Raw genomic sequence first — 16,795 nt, 5'->3', positions numbered from 1 at the left:
AGGTGTATCTTCCTCATACGAAGTCCGTTTTGGCTCCGTGAGTACTCAAATTGAAGCTAGCAACGAGCCGCATCTAAATAGTTGCAGAAGCTAGTTCAATATTTGACACCTCAAAATCGGGTTCTAAATAGGTCTTTTTGCCCTCCGAAGTTTGTGAACACAACTTGTTCCAATTTTTCAGGCCAGTTTTAGAATTCTTTGACTCCTCATATCAACTCGGAATTGAGTGATTCTTTTTGCATTGGAAAGCTTGAGTTACTAGCATTCTTTGAAAGAATTTATCAGAAAATTGTCTCAAACTTTTCAAGAGGAAAGTTGGAGAGAGAGTTGTTGTATATCCTGCTTGGCAGTTGTTTTTCATCATTATCTTCACTGCCGTTGTGATCTTCACTTATATCTTGCTGTCAAGAGCTACTTAGTATCCTTCATTGATGCTAGTTGTGCTACGCCGTGACCTCATTAGTGTTCTAGGCTCGCGTCTCTAGTCCGGTCTAGCCTAGGACCAGCACAGTACCGTCGTTGAGCGTTTATTCAACATTGCATCTTTGAATTGATTATTGCTAATCTTTTGCTACCATATATAGCCAACCCAGCTCCACATATTTCTACACCGTGTATATGTACGCTCCCCTGGCAATCGCTTTACTCAATATTCGGAGTTACTTGACACCGCTGGTTGCCGATCACCGCCTGTTGCATGGTAAGAACTTGTAAGACATTGATATTTGCTTTACTGTGAGCGTTTTACCACCACATCCTAGTAGTTATAGGAACATTATTTTTGGGTTTTCTTTCTTGTTCTACTAATCATGACAGGATCCAGAGTCAATTCATGGGCTTTGTCGATCGCGGGAGACGTGCCACCACCTTTGCAAATACCACAACCGTCACGAGAGGTGCACAAACATCCAAATGCACATGATCAGGTTAATGTATCTATACCACCATTTAATGGCCGTTTTAAACCTGCTTTATATATTGAATGGGAGTTCGACATAAAAAATATATTTGCTTCCCATAATTTCGATGAACATAAAAAGGTTAAGGTTGCGGTTGGTTCTTTCACTGGTTATGCTTTGGTTTGGTGGAGTGAATATTGTCGGTTACACCCTGATTATATACCTACTACTTGGGATGATTTGAAACTTGCCATGCGACATACTTTCGTCCCTACTTATTATACTCGTGACATGATTAAGAAGTTGCAACACTTAAAACAAGGTAGTGAAACTTTAACAAAATATTATGATGATTTACAAACTACCTTGTTGCATTCCTCTTTAGAAGAAAGTGAAGATGATTTTATGGATAGATTTTGGGGAGGATTAAACCGTGATATTCAAGAGATACTAATTCATGAAGAGTGTTATCCTATGGACCATTTGTTTCATCTTGCTTGCAAAGCTGAACAGGAAATAAAACGACGTGTTGGCCACGAGGAGAACAAGCGCACGGTGCACATTCCAAGAGTTGATATGATTGTTCCTTCAACTACTAGGCATACTATGACAACCACATCCGTTGTTGTCAGGACTACATCACCTCCACCATGTGACACATCGTCCCCGAGAGTGGCTACATCATCTGAGTTGATCATAAGAGGTAATGACAAAGGTACTGATCTTCCATCTCTACATGAGAATGATGAATGCCTTGTCAATTTGAATGCACCATCTGATGAGCCCACTACTTTGATCACACCACCTATTTTAGAGGACTACATTGATAATTTGACTTTGCCATGTGATCAAACAACTGAAATACCAACAATTTTGAGTGCACCCATTGAATTAACTATTGATGCAAAAGAACCAATGTTTAATCATTTTGATATGACCTCTAATCTTGGTGATGATTCTGTGTTGAATGACTTATTGCATGTTTGCTTATTTAAGCATGTTGTAGCATGTAAATTTGATGCAAGTAAGGTTTATTCACCAATGTTGGGATGGTTTAATGATGAACATTGTAAATCTTTTGAAATGAATAAGAGCTTCACTTATATGTGCAAACTGAGTTGCAATATTTTCATGCCTTCTACTTCTTGTGCTAATTTTTTGGCTTTAGATTTTATGAACTATGCAAGTTACTCCTCTATTCATGTGCCATATATGCAAAAATCAAGGGAAGTAAAAATGGATGACATATACATATACAACATGTACACCTTGTCTCTTTTGTTAGCCACATTTCAGATTAAGCAACGCCGAGGACGGCTTTATTTTCAAGAAGGGGAGGATGATGAGGACATGACTACCTTGGATATGACCAAAAATATTGCATATATGCATATTTGCCAGGTGATTTCTAGTGCAAACTATTCAATAATCTATTTATGTTATCCAGAACAAAAATACTTCACACACTTTTGTGTTTTGTCTAATTGCAGATGTATGGGACATTTATACAATCCACATATGAAGATAAGGAAGAAAGAGATGTTTATTTGCTGTCCAAAAAATTCTCTCACGTCACTTTTGGCCCAAGAGAAGATAGAGTCCAAGTCTCTCACGTTCTGGATTCAGATTCGGACTGCACAGACACACCTGACTCAAAACGCACACAAGTTTTTCATACGGACTCCGAATTGGGTGATTCTTTTTTTGTTGGAAACTAGATTTCGTGCACTTTCCAACCCAATTGGAATCACCTTCAAATTCGTCCGGAGCGTTGAGTTGTGGACGAAACAATCTGATGCTGCAGCAGAATCCGAGTCAAACTACAAGTCCAAAGGTGTTACATCACCTCCACTTGGGCCCATTGGCCTTGTACGACCTAGATTTAGTTTTAGGCTGCCTTGGGACGTCCTCCCACCTCCTTGGCCGCCACCCCTTGCTCCTATATAAGTAGATCCATCTAGTAGCTTTTCCTTGGGATTTGTTTAGTTAAAAGTTAGCCATTGCAACTTCGTGTACTTTGTTTGTGTCCAACGACCAGACCAAGACCGCTTACGGATCCCCACCATTATCAATACTTCATATATATTTGCAATATCCAGATTGCTTTATCATATTGTTGCTCGTTCTTCGATTGCTTGCAGGAATAGACCTTCGTGGTCAGGTTGATCGTGCTCCGGCGTGGTCAATAACCTCTCGGAGTTGGTTTAGCGATTGCTAAGGCGCAACGTTGTGCACGTTTGTAGTCGGATCGTCAAAGTCGTCTCCACCAAATCGGTAGTTATCATCTCATCGAAAGATCGGGACACCCCGCCTCTATCATTTTGAGGATGTAAAAGTAACGAGTTCTCTCATCTTTAGTGAACAGGGTGGCTATATCATTCAATTTAGTAAGATGTGCCACAACAGTTTCAGATTCATAACCATGAAAAGGATCAGATTCAACCAAAGTAATTATATCAGGATCAATAGAGAATTCATAATCCTTATCGGTAACACAGATAGGTGAAGTAGCAAAAGCAGGGTCAGGTTTCATTCTAGCACTTAGAGATTGCTTACTCCATTTAGCTAATAACCTTTTTAGTTCATTTCTATTTTTGCAAGCTAAAATAGCGAAAGAAGCTTCTTGATCAAAAACATAACCTTAGGAATAACAAGTGATTCTTCATCATCACTTTCTTGAGTATCATCAGATTCAATATTTTCAATCTCTCTAGCCCTAGCAAGTTGTTCATCAAGGAAATCACTAAGTGGCACAGTAGTATCAGGCATAGAGGTAGTTTCATCATAAGTATCATGCATAGCAGAAGTGGCATCATCAATAACATGCGACATATCAGAACGAATAGCAGAAGCAGGTGTAGGTGTCGCAAACTTACTATAACCGAAGGTGAATCAAGTGCAGAGCTAGATGGCAGTTCCTTACCTCCCCTCGTAGTTGAGGGATAGATCTTGGTTTTTGGATCTCTTAAGTTCTTCATAATGATAAGCAGATATATATCCCAAGTGACTCAAAGAATAGAGCTATTCTCCCCGGCAACGGCGCCAGAAAATAGTCTTGATAACCCGCAAATATAGGGGATCGCAACAGTTTTCGAGGGTAAAGTATTCAACCCAAATTTATTGATTCGACATAAGGGGAGCCAAAGAATACTCTCAAGTATTAGCAGCTGAGTTGTCAATTCAACCACATCTGGAAACTTAATATCTGCAGCAAAGTATTTAGTAGCAAAGTAATATGATAGTAGTGGTAACACTAGCAAAAGGTAACATTAGTAAAAGTAATGTTTTTCGTATTTTGTAGTGATGATAGCAATAGCAACGGGAAAGTAAATAAGCGAAGAACAATATATGGAAAGCTCATAGGCAATGGATCAGTGATGGAGAATTATGCCGGATGCGGTTCATCATGTAACAGTCATAACCTAGGGTGACACAGAACTAGCTCCAGTTCATTGATATAATGTAGGCATGTATTCCGAACATAGTCATACGTGCTTATGGAAAAGAAATTGCATGACATCTTTTGTCCTACCCTCCCATGGCAGCGGGGTCCTTACGGAAACTAAGGGATATTAAGGCCTCCTTTTAATAGAGAACCGGAACAAAGCATTAACACATGGTGAATACATGAACTCCTCAAACTACGGTCATCACCGGTAAGTATCCCGATTATTGTCACTTCGGGGTTAACGGATCATAACACATAATAGGTGACTATAGACTTGCAAGATAGGATCAGGAACTCTCATATATTGATGAAAACATAATAGGTTCAGATCTGAAATCATGGCACTCGGGCCCTAGTAACAAGCATTAAGCATAGCAAAGTCATAGCAACATCAATCTCAGAACATAGTGGACACTAGGGATCAAACCCTAACAAAACTAACTCGATTACATGATAGATCCCATCCAACCCATCACCGTCCAGCAAGCCTACGATAGAATTACTCACGCACGGCGGTGAGCATCATGAAATTGGTGATGGAGGATGGTTGATGATGACGATGGCGACAGATTCCCCTCTCCGGAGCCCCGAACGGACTCTAGATCAGCCCTCTCGAGAGGTTTTAGGGCTTGGCGGCGGCTCCGTATCGTAAAACGTGATGATTTCTTCTCTCTGATTTTTTTCTCCCCGAAACTCAATATATGGAGTTGGAGTCGGAGAGGCAACAGGGGGCCCACGAGGTAGGGGGCACGCCCTAGGGGGGCAGGCGTACCCCCCACCCTCGTGGAGAGGTGGTGGGCCCCCTGGCCTTCATCTTTTGCAGGTATTTTTCTTATTTTCTGAAAAGTGGCTCCGTGAAGTTTCAGGTCATTCAGAGAACGTTTGCTCCTGCACATAAATAACACCATGGTAATTATGCTGAAAGCAGCGTCAGTCTGGGTTAGTTCCATTCAAATCATGCAAGTTAGAGTCCAAAACAAGGGCAAGAGTGTTTGGAAAAGTAGATACGTTGGAGACGTATCAAGGCCTTGCTGGGGCCCGGCAAGGGTATTACCATGGCGTTGTAGTCTCCCCCGGCAAGGGTCTTGCTGGGGGTCTTGTGCATTTCCTCGGCTAGGATCCCGCCGAGGGTCGCCGTCTTCTGGTCCTCATCTGATCTCATATGGTTATGATCTTGACGAAGATTTGCATGCCACCACAGAGGCGCCTCCGGAGCCTTCGGTTCCAATGTAGTTGGTTGGGTTGGAGCCCATGGGCTCAAGGGTGGCTTGCTCCGCTGGCATCGGGCAATTTGCCCCGGGAAGGCTCTTGTCGGGGCTGCGGAGTGATGAGGACATGACTACCTTGGATATGACCAAAAATATTGCATATATGCATATTTGTCAGGTGATCTCTAGTGCAAACTATTCAATAATCTATTTATGTTATCCAGAACAAAAATACTTCACACACTTTTGTGTTTTCTCTAATTGCAGGTGTATGGGACATTTGTACAATCCACATATGAAGATAAGGAAGAAAGAGATGTTTATTTGCTGTCCAAAAAGTTCTTTCACGTCACTTTTGGCCCAAGAGAAGATAGAGTCCAAGTCTCTCACGTTCTGGATTCAGATTCGGACTGCACAGACATACCTGACTCAAAACGCACACAAGTTTTTCATACGGACTCCGAATTGGGTGATTCTTTTTTTGTTGGAAACTAGATGTCGTGCACTTTCCAACCCATGTGGAATCACCTTCAAATTCGTCCGGAGCGTTGAGTTGTGGACGAAACAATCTGATGCTGCAGCAGAATCCGAGTCAAACTACAAGTCCAAAGGTGTTACATAACCTCCACTTGGGCCCATGAGCCTTGTATGACCTAGGGTTAGTTTTAGGCTGCCTTGGGACGTCCTCCCACCTCCTTGGCCGCCACCCCTTGCTCCTATATAAGTAGATCCATCTAGTAGCTTTTTCCTTGGGATTTGTTTAGTTAAAAGTTAGCCAACGCAACTTCGTGTACTTCGTTTGTGTCCAACGACCAGACCAAGACCGCTTTCGGATCCCCACCTTTATCAATACTTCATAAATATTTGCAATATTCAGATTGCTTTTATCATATTCTTGCTCGTTCTTCGATTGCTTGCAGGAATAGACCTTCGTGGTCAGGTTGATCGTGCACCGGCGTGGTCAATAACCTCTGAAGATTGGTTTAGCGATTGCTAAGGCGCAACGTCGTGCACGTTTGTAGTCGGATCGTCAAAGTCATCTCCACCAAATCGATAGTTACCATCTCATCGAAAGATCGGGACACCCCCGCCTCTATTAAGAGAGAAAAAAACGAGAAAAAAAAGGAGAAAAAAAGTCAGAGAGAAAAAAAGGAGAGAAAAAAAAAGTGTGAGGAAAAAAAAAGAAGAAAAAAAAATAAAAAAATCGGCACAAACTTTTTCAGAGGAAAGTTGGAGACAAAGTTGTTGATATATCCTGCTTGGCTGTTGTTTCACCTCATTATCTTTACTGCCGTTGTGATCTTCACTTATATCTTGCTGTCCAGAGCTACTTAGTATCCTTCATTGATGCTAGTTGTGCTACGACGTGACCTCATTAGTGTTCTAGGCTCGCGTCTCTAGTCCGGTCTAGCCTAGGACCAGCACAGTACCGTCGTTGAGCGTTTATTCAACATTGCATCTTTGAATTGATTATTGCTAATCTTTTGCTACCATATATAGCCAACCCAGCTCCACATATTTCTACACCGTGTATACGTACGCTCCCCTGGCAATCGCTTTACTCAATATTCGGAGTTACTTGACACCGCTGGTTGCCGATCACCGCCTGCTGCATGGTAAGAACTTGTAAGACATTGATATTTGCTTTACTGTGAGCGTTTTACCACCACATCCTAGTAGTTATAGGAACACTATTTTTGGGTTTTGTTTCTTGTTCTACTAATCATGACAGGATCCAGAGTCAATTCATGGGCTTTGTCGATCGCGGGAGACGTGCCACCACCTTTGCAAATACCACAACCGTCACGAGAGGTGCACAAACATCCAAATGCACATGATCAGGTTAATGTATCTATACCACCATTTAATGGCCGTTTTAAACCTGCTTTATATATTGAATGGGAGTTCGACATAAAAAATATATTTGCTTCCCATAATTTCGATGAACATAAAAAGGTTAAGGTTGCGGTTGGTTCTTTCACTGGTTATGCTTTGGTTTGGTGGAGTGAATATTGTCGGTTACATCCTGATTATATACCTACTACTTGGGATGATTTGAAACTTGCCATGCGACATACTTTCGTCCCTGCTTATTATACTCGTGACATGATTAAGAAGTTGCAACACTTAAAACAAGGTAGTGAAACTGTAACAAAATATTATGATGATTTACAAACTACCTTGTTGCATTCCTCTTTACAAGAAAGTGAAGATGATTTTATGGATAGATTTTGGGGAGGATTAAACCGTGATATTCAAGAGATACTAATTCATGAAGAGTGTTATCCTATGGACCATTTGTTTCATCTTGCTTGCAAAGCTGAACAGGAAATAAAACGACGTGTTGGCCACGAGGAGAACAAGCGCACGGTGCACATTCCAAGAGTTGATATGATTGTTCCTTCAACTACTAGGCATACTATGACAACCACATCCGTTGTTGTCAGGACTACATCACCTCCACCATGTGACACATCGTCCCCGAGAGTGGCTACATCATCTGAGTTGATCATAAGAGGTAATGACAAAGGTACTGATCTTCCATCTCTACATGAGAATGATGAATGCCTTGTCAATTTGAATGCACCATCTGATGAGCCCACTACTTTGATCACACCACCTATTTTAGAGGACTACATTGATAATTTGACTTTGCCATGTGATCAAACAACTGAAATACCAACAATTTTGAGTGCACCCATTGAATTAACTATTGATGCAAAAGAACCAATGTTTAATCATTTTGATATGACCTCTAATCTTGGTGATGATTCTGTGTTGAATGACTTATTGCATGTTTGCTTATTTAAGCATGTTGTAGCATGTAAATTTGATGCAAGTAAGGTTTATTCACCAATGTTGGGATGGTTTAATGATGAACATTGTCAATCTTTTGAAATGAATAAGAGCTTCACTTATATGTGCAAACTGAGTTGCAATATTTTCATGCCTTCTACTTCTTGTGCTAATTTTTTGGCTTTAGATTTTATGAACTATGCAAGTTACTCATCTATTCATGTGTCATATATGCAAAAATCAAGGGAAGTAAAAATGGATGACATATACATATACAACATGTACACCTTGTCTTTTTTTTTAGCCACATTTCAGATTAAGCAACGCCGAGGACGGCTTTATTTTCAAGAAGGGGAGGATGATGAGGACATGACTACCTTGGATATGACAAAAAATATTGCATATGATAGAGGCAAAGGTGTCCCGTCTTTCGATGAGATGGTGGATTTCGCTTTGGTGGAAGTCGACTTTGACGATCCGACTACGAACGTGCGAGGACGTCGCGCCTTAGCAATCGCTAAACCAACTCCGAGAGGTTATTGACCACGCCGGAGCACGATCAACCTGACCACGAGGGTCTGTTTCCTGCGAGCAAACGAAGAACAAGCAAGAAACTAAGATTGCAATCTGGATATTGCGAATATAAGATGAAAGCTTTATTGATCAAGGTGGGGTTCTGTGACGCCTTTGTCTGGTCGTTGAACACAAACGAAGTACGCGAAGTTGCAGCTATGGCGAACTTTTAATCTAAACAAAACCCAAAGTCTAAACGATGCCCTAAGGGCTGTATATATGGAGGAAGAGGGGGGAATTTCGTGGCCCTTGGTGGAGGGGTCCAAAATCAACCCTATCTCTTGTTTCCCCACACATACGGACTCTAAAAATAGCCTATACTTATGTATTTCGAAATTACATGGGCCTGGCCCAATAATAAGGTGATGCAGCACCTAAAATAGCCTCGGGACGAAATTTATGAAGTGGCATCTTGTATATTTCGTCCAAGGCTTCATGCACCCATTATGGTGGCTTCAAAGTCCTGAAATCATCACTTGTAACTCCGTTCTTGTTCCCCTTGCGCATGCCATCATCTCCATGCTTGTTCTTGCTCCAATGTTCATCCTTCTCCAAGCTATGCCCTTCATTTGTAAGCAAAACAAATGTATCCAATTTAGGCAGCATCATATTCTCATGAACATTAGAATCATTACCAAGAAACGAAAGTACCTGGTAATTTAGTTGGCGTGCACGAGCTCTACTAATTGGTCCAGTATGTATAGCAGCAGGGGCTGTGGGTGTAACAATTGTATTGATGTCCTCATCACGACGTGACCTCATTAGTGTTCTAGGCTCGCGTCTCTAGTTTGTTCTAGCCTAGGACCAGCACAGTACCGTCGTTGAGCGTTTATTCAACATTGCATCTTTGAATTGATTATTGCTAATCTTTTGCTACCATATATAGCCAACCCAGCTCCACATATTTCTACACCGTGTATACGTACGCTCCCCTGGCAATCGCTTTACTCAATATTCGGAGTTACTTGACACCGCTGGTTGCCGATCACCGCCTGCTGCATGGTAAGAACTTGTAAGACATTGATATTTGCTTTACTGTGAGCGTTTTACCACCACATCCTAGTAGTTATAGGAACATTATTTTTGGGTTTTGTTTCTTGTTCTACTAATCATGACAGGATCCAGAGTCAATTCATGGGCTTTGTCGATCGCGGGAGACGTGCCACCACCTTTGCAAATACCACAACCGTCACGAGAGGTGCACAAACATCCAAATGCACATGATCAGGTTAATGTATCTATACCACCATTTAATGGCCGTTTTAAACCTGCTTTATATATTGAATGGGAGTTCGACATAAAAAAAATATTTGCTTCCCATAATTTTGATGAACATAAAAAGGTTAAGGTTGCGGTTGGTTCTTTCACTGGTTATGCTTTGGTTTGGTGGAGTGAATATTGTCGGTTACACCCTGATTATATACCTACTACTTGGGATGATTTGAAACTTGCCATGCGACATACTTTCGTCCCTGCTTATTATACTCGTGACATGATTAAGAAGTTGCAACACTCAAAACAAGGTAGTGAAACTGTAACAAAATATTATGATGATTTACAAACTACCTTGTTGCATTCCTCTTTAGAAGAAAGTGAAGATGATTTTATGGATAGATTTTGGGGAGGATTAAACCGTGATATTCAAGAGATACTAATTCATGAAGAGTGTTATCCTATGGACCATTTGTTTCATCTTGCTTGCAAAGCTGAACAGGAAATAAAACGACGTGTTGGCCACGAGGAGAACAAGCGCACGGTGCACATTCCAAGAGTTGATATGATTGTTCCTTCAACTACTAAGCATACTATGACAACCACATCCGTTGTTGTCAGGACTACATCACCTCCACCATGTGACACATCGCCCCCGAGAGTGGCTACATCATCTGAGTTGATCATAAGAGGTAATGACAAAGGTACTGATCTTCCATCTCTACATGAGAATGATGAATGCCTTGTCAATTTGTGATGAGGACATGACTACCTTGGATATGACAAAAAATATTGCATATATGCATATTTGTCAGGTGATTTCTAGTGCAAACTATTCAATAATCTATTTATGTTATCCAGAACAAAAATACTTCACACACTTTTGTGTTTTGTCTAATTGCAGGTGTATGGGATATTTGTACAATCCACATATGAAGATAAGGAAGAAAGAGATGTTTATTTGCTGTCCAAAAAGTTCTCTCACGTCACTTTTGGCCCAAGAGAAGATAGAGTCCAAGTCTCTCACGTTCTGGATTCAGATTCGGACTGCACAGACATACCTGACTCAAAACGCACACAAGTTTTTCATACGGACTCCGAATTGGGTGATTCTTTTTTTGTTGGAAACTAGATTTCGTGCACTTTCCAACCCAATTGGAATCACCTTCAAATTCGTCCGGAGCGTTGAGTTGTGGACGAAACAATCTAATGCTGCAGCAGAATCCGAGTCAAACTACAAGTCCAAAGGTGTTACATCACCTCCACTTGGGCCCATTGGCCTTGTACGACCTAGATTTAGTTTTAGGCTGCCTTGGGACGTCCTCCCACCTCCTTGGCCGCCACCCCTTGCTCCTATATAAGTAGATCCATCTAGTAGCTTTTCCTTGGGATTTGTTTAGTTAAAAGTTAGCCATTGCAACTTCGTGTACTTCGTTTGTGTCCAACGACCAGACCAAGACCGCTTACGGATCCCACCTTTATCAATACTTCATATATACTCGCAATATTCAGATTGCTTTTATCATATTCTTGCTTGTTCTTCGATTGCTTGCAGGAATAGACCTTCGTGGTCAGGTTGATTGTGCTCCGGCGTGGTCAATAACCTCTCGGAGTTGGTTTAGCGATTGCTAAGGCGCAACGTCGTGCACGTTTGTAGTCGGATCGTCAAAGTCGTCTCCACCAAATCGATAGTTATCATCTCATCGAAAGATCGGGACACCCCGCCTCTATCAAGTGGTATCAGAGCTGATATTCAAGATTTTGGGGAGGATTAAACCGTGATATTCAAGAGATACTAATTCATGAAGAGTGTTATCCTATGGACCATTTGTTTCATCTTGCTTGCAAAGCTGAACAGGAAATAAAACGACGTGTTGGCCACGAGGAGAACAAGCGCACGGTGCACATTCCAAGAGTTGATATGATTGTTCCTTCAACTACTAAGCATACTATGACAACCACATCCGTTGTTGTCAGGACTACATCACCTCCACCATGTGACACATCGCCCCCGAGAGTGGCTACATCATCTGAGTTGATCATAAGAGGTAATGACAAAGGTACCGATCTTCCATCTCTACATGAGAATGATGAATGCCTTGTCAATTTGAATGCACCATCTGATGAGCTACCCACTACTTTGATCACACCACCTATTTTAGAGGACTACGTTGATAATTTGACTTTGCCATGTGATCAAACAACTGAAATACCAACAATTTTGAGTGCACCCATTGAATTAACTATTGATGCAAAAGAACCAATGTTTAATCACTTTGATATGACCTCTAATCTTGGTGATGATTCTGTGTTGAATGACTTATTGCATGTTTGCTTATTTAAGCATGTTGTAGCATGTAAATTTGATGCAAGTAAGGTTTATTCACCAATGTTGGGATGGTTTAATGATGAACATTGTCAATCTTTTGAAATGAATAAGAGCTTCACTTATATGTGCAAACTGAGTTGCAATATTTTCATGCGTTCTACTTCTTGTGCTAATTTTTTGGCTTTAGATTTTATGAACTATGCAAGTTACTCATCTATTCATGTGTCATATATGCAAAAATCAAGGGAAGTAAAAATGGATGACATATACATATACAACATGTACACCTTGTCTCTTTTGTTAGCCACATTTCAGATTAAGCAACGCCGAGGACGGCTTTATTTTCAAGAAGGGGAGGATGATGAGGACATGACTACCTTGGATATGACCAAAAATATTGCATATATGCATATTTGTCAAGTGATCTCTAGTGCAAACTATTCAATAATCTATTTATGTTATCCAGAACAAAAATACTTCACACACTTTTGTGTTTTCTCTAATTGCAGGTGTATGGGACATTTGTACAATCCACATATGAAGATAAGGAAGAAAGAGATGTTTATTTGCTGTCCAAAAAGTTCTTTCACGTCACTTTTGGCCCAAGAGAAGATAGAGTCCAAGTCTCTCACGTTCTGGATTCAGATTCGGACTGCACAGACATACCTGACTCAAAACGCACACAAGTTTTTCATACGGACTCCGAATTGGGTGATTCTTTTTTTGTTGGAAACTAGATGTCGTGCACTTTCCAACCCATGTGGAATCACCTTCAAATTCGTCCGGAGCGTTGAGTTGTGGACGAAACAATCTGATGCTGCAGCAGAATCCGAGTCAAACTACAAGTCCAAAGGTGTTACATCACCTCCACTTGGGCCCATGAGCCTTGTACGACCTAGGGTTAGTTTTAGGCTGCCTTGGGACGTCCTCCCACCTCCTTGGCCGCCACCCCTTGCTCCTATATAAGTAGATCCATCTAGTAGCTTTTTCCTTGGGATTTGTTTAGTTAAAAGTTAGCCAACGCAACTTCGTGTACTTCGTTTGTGTCCAACGACCAGACCAAGACCGCTTTCGGATCCCCACCTTTATCAATACTTCATACATATTTGCAATATTCAGATTGCTTTTATCATATTCTTGCTCGTTCTTCGATTGCTTGCAGGAATAGACCTTCGTGGTCAGGTTGATCGTGCACCGGCGTGGTCAATAACCTCTGAAGATTGGTTTAGCGATTGCTAAGGCGCAACGTCGTGCACGTTTGTAGTCGGATCGTCAAAGTCATCTCCACCAAATCGATAGTTACCATCTCATCGAAAGATCGGGACACCCCCGCCTCTATTACGGAGGCTACCTCGGCAAGGATCTTGTCGAGGGAGTCCACCTCGCCCTCTTGCTCTCCTGTGTTTCTGGTCTTGGCGTTTCCTTGGTTGTCTCGTGCTTTGGCTTCTCTCTGGCTTCCCTCCTCTGCCATGCTAAGTGTGGCCATGGCGCGCGACTCTGACTGCCCGTGCACAAGTAAAGGGGTCAAAAGAAGAGCCCCTACTTTTGTACACCGACATATAGGTTGTGCACAAGTGCCGTATCCAAGTATAGAGCAATCATGCTAGAGTCTCTCTTGAGTTGTGTAAGACAAGCGTTTTCCATGGATTTCACATTTTGAGCTCATTCCTTGGTTGCACGACCCCATTTATCTATCCGTGTGTGTGTTTCCGTGTGCCATTCATTGCTATTAGTCTAATTTTTCAGTTGTTTCACCTGCGAATTTGTGAATCTCTTGCTAACATTTTACATTAAATTTTTGTGCCACTATCCTCACCGAGCTACTCCATAAGCTTTACTTGATAGGTGTGAGTGAACAAGTCCGGTACCAATTCCACTATTCTTTCATCTCACATTGAGTGAAACGGGATACATCCTCAACTTTGGGAAAAGGTAATTTGGTATTGTTTATCTCATTTCCTACTCACCTTTACTCGAGTCTTGTGATGGATAGACAAGGCATTTCACCTTCGGTCTACAACAACAACGACGAGTTCGATCCGAAGAACTCCACCGACGCCAAGATGCATGCTCAAATGGAGGAGATCAAAGCCCTCATCAAGTCCTACAAGTGGTCTTCCCCATGTTCGAGAAGACGCTCAAGAGCACATGCCTCCGAGCTACCATCTTCGGCAAAATCACATCGGCATCGACACCATCACCAACAAGGACGTGAAGGTCAAGAGCTCAACACCAACAACCGCTCAATGACTTCACCATCTCCCTTGGCATCTTCTCCAAGCGACTTCAAGGCATCTTCACCTATGGACTTACGGCATCTTCGCCAAGAAGCACCCCAAGACTACGCTCAAGAGAATCTCCCCAAGCTCAAGTCCATGACATCCACGAGCTACTACGACCTCGACACCGACCACAAGATTCCTTTCTATGGGACTCAAGAACCCAAGGAGTATCTTGAGTGGGAGCGCCTAATGGACGAGTACCTCAAGCTACATCAAGTTCATCCCGAAGATCAAGTGAAGTGCGCCAGAAGGAACTTCCATGACTACGCGTACACATGGTGGCTTCACACACCTTCGGAGAGCTTCGACAAGAGTTGGCCCAAGACGAAGCAAACTATGCGGTGAGAGTTCGTGCCTCCAACCTACATGGAACAACTTCTACACCAATTGGAGAACACCACCCAAGGATCCAAGTCCATCGACGAGTACTTCAAGGAGATTAAGATTTCCTTGCGACGACCCGGCGTGGACAACCCCATTTTGATTATGTTCCACTTCATGATGGGATTGCACAAGGACATCTCCAAGACTATCTTCCTTGAGAACTACAAGTCCCTCGACTACAACTACATTGGTGCTCTCAAGGTGGAACAAGAACTCATGAAGGACAATGCTTCTCCACCCCAAGCACACTTCGCGGCGACTAAGCTCTACGATAACGAGCATGAGGATAGCACCACCAAGATGTCCAAGCCCGACGAGCTCCAAGACGATGCTCCCAAGTTTGACTCCACCGCCATCCCACTTTGCGGCATTGACGATGCCGAGTCTACCACGACACTTTTTCAAGACGGTGCGGCGATGAGTACGACTACGGAGACCCTCAAGGACCAATCTTTGGAGTCATGTGACATGGTGACGAGAAAGGATGATGCTTCCATCTTAGGAGGCGAGAGTGATGATGTGCCATCTTCGGCCTTCATCCACGGTGACGACGATGAGATGGTTGAGAATGGGATTTTCCCTTCGACCACGGCGACGTATGATGACTTGAGTGACTTGTGCCACCATATTGAGAGTGAGAGTGACTTCACCACTAGCCCCATATATAATGTGTTGCCCCAATTCCCATGTGAGGAGAGCCACAACCCCCACCACTTGAGTGAGATGAGTGACTCCACCATATGTGAGTTTGAGTGCACCTAATTTGAGGGAGTGAGTGAACCACCACGTAGAGAGAGTGTGATAGTCGATAGGTCTCGTGAGGCCATTTGCATTTCTAACAACTTGACCTCTACCTCTATTGTGTCTTCTCATTTGGTGCTGGGTCCCATATATGACGACGCGCCGATTCACGATGACTATGTCCTCCCTTTGGACAACATGATGGCCATGGTGGAATATGATGCCCTCCCACATGGTTCCATCACGATGAAGACGACCACCAGTTGGTCTTTACCACCTCACCTACACCACTTGAGTGGAATGACAAAGGTAACATAGGTGAAGGTGATGCTCTAGTCCCACTAGCGGACATTCTTGACATTGATTGCTTGCATGATGTTGATCCCCCTAGTCCCATGCTTCATGCTAGTGCGACTTCCCCATGTGATGATTTATTGCCCATTTATGATGGGTATGACGATTTCCATGTGGAGTCTATTAGTTGTGATGCCATGTTACATAGGATTTCTTGTGACAATTCTCTAGGTCACATCATGTTTGACAACCTGCTTGACTTGTCATATGCTATGCATGAGATCAATCATATGTCATATTTTCAATCTCTTCATAGTGACTATGCATATGCTATTAAAATAAACCCAATTTGCACATATGGCATAGATGACAAGCCCATGGTTATTGGCATTTGTTTTTCTTGTGATGATATTGATATGCCCCCTTTACATCATCTGTCTCATATGCCATGCCATGACCACCTAGCTTTAGATATGCATTGCTTTGGATGTTGTCCATTTTCTCCATATGATGTTTACAACATTGCTCATGAGGAGACCCCCATAGTTTCCTCATACATTTTAGGAGATTTTGATTCATCCCATTCATTGCATGATCCCAATACTTGTGTGCACAATACACTCCACATG

Source organism: Triticum dicoccoides, chromosome 6A, assembly GCF_002162155.2.
Source record: "Triticum dicoccoides isolate Atlit2015 ecotype Zavitan chromosome 6A, WEW_v2.0, whole genome shotgun sequence".
In the NCBI taxonomy this organism is placed as follows: domain Eukaryota; kingdom Viridiplantae; phylum Streptophyta; class Magnoliopsida; order Poales; family Poaceae; genus Triticum; species Triticum dicoccoides.
The sequence above is the reverse complement of the archived record's forward strand: the minus strand, read 5'-3'. Positions refer to the sequence as shown.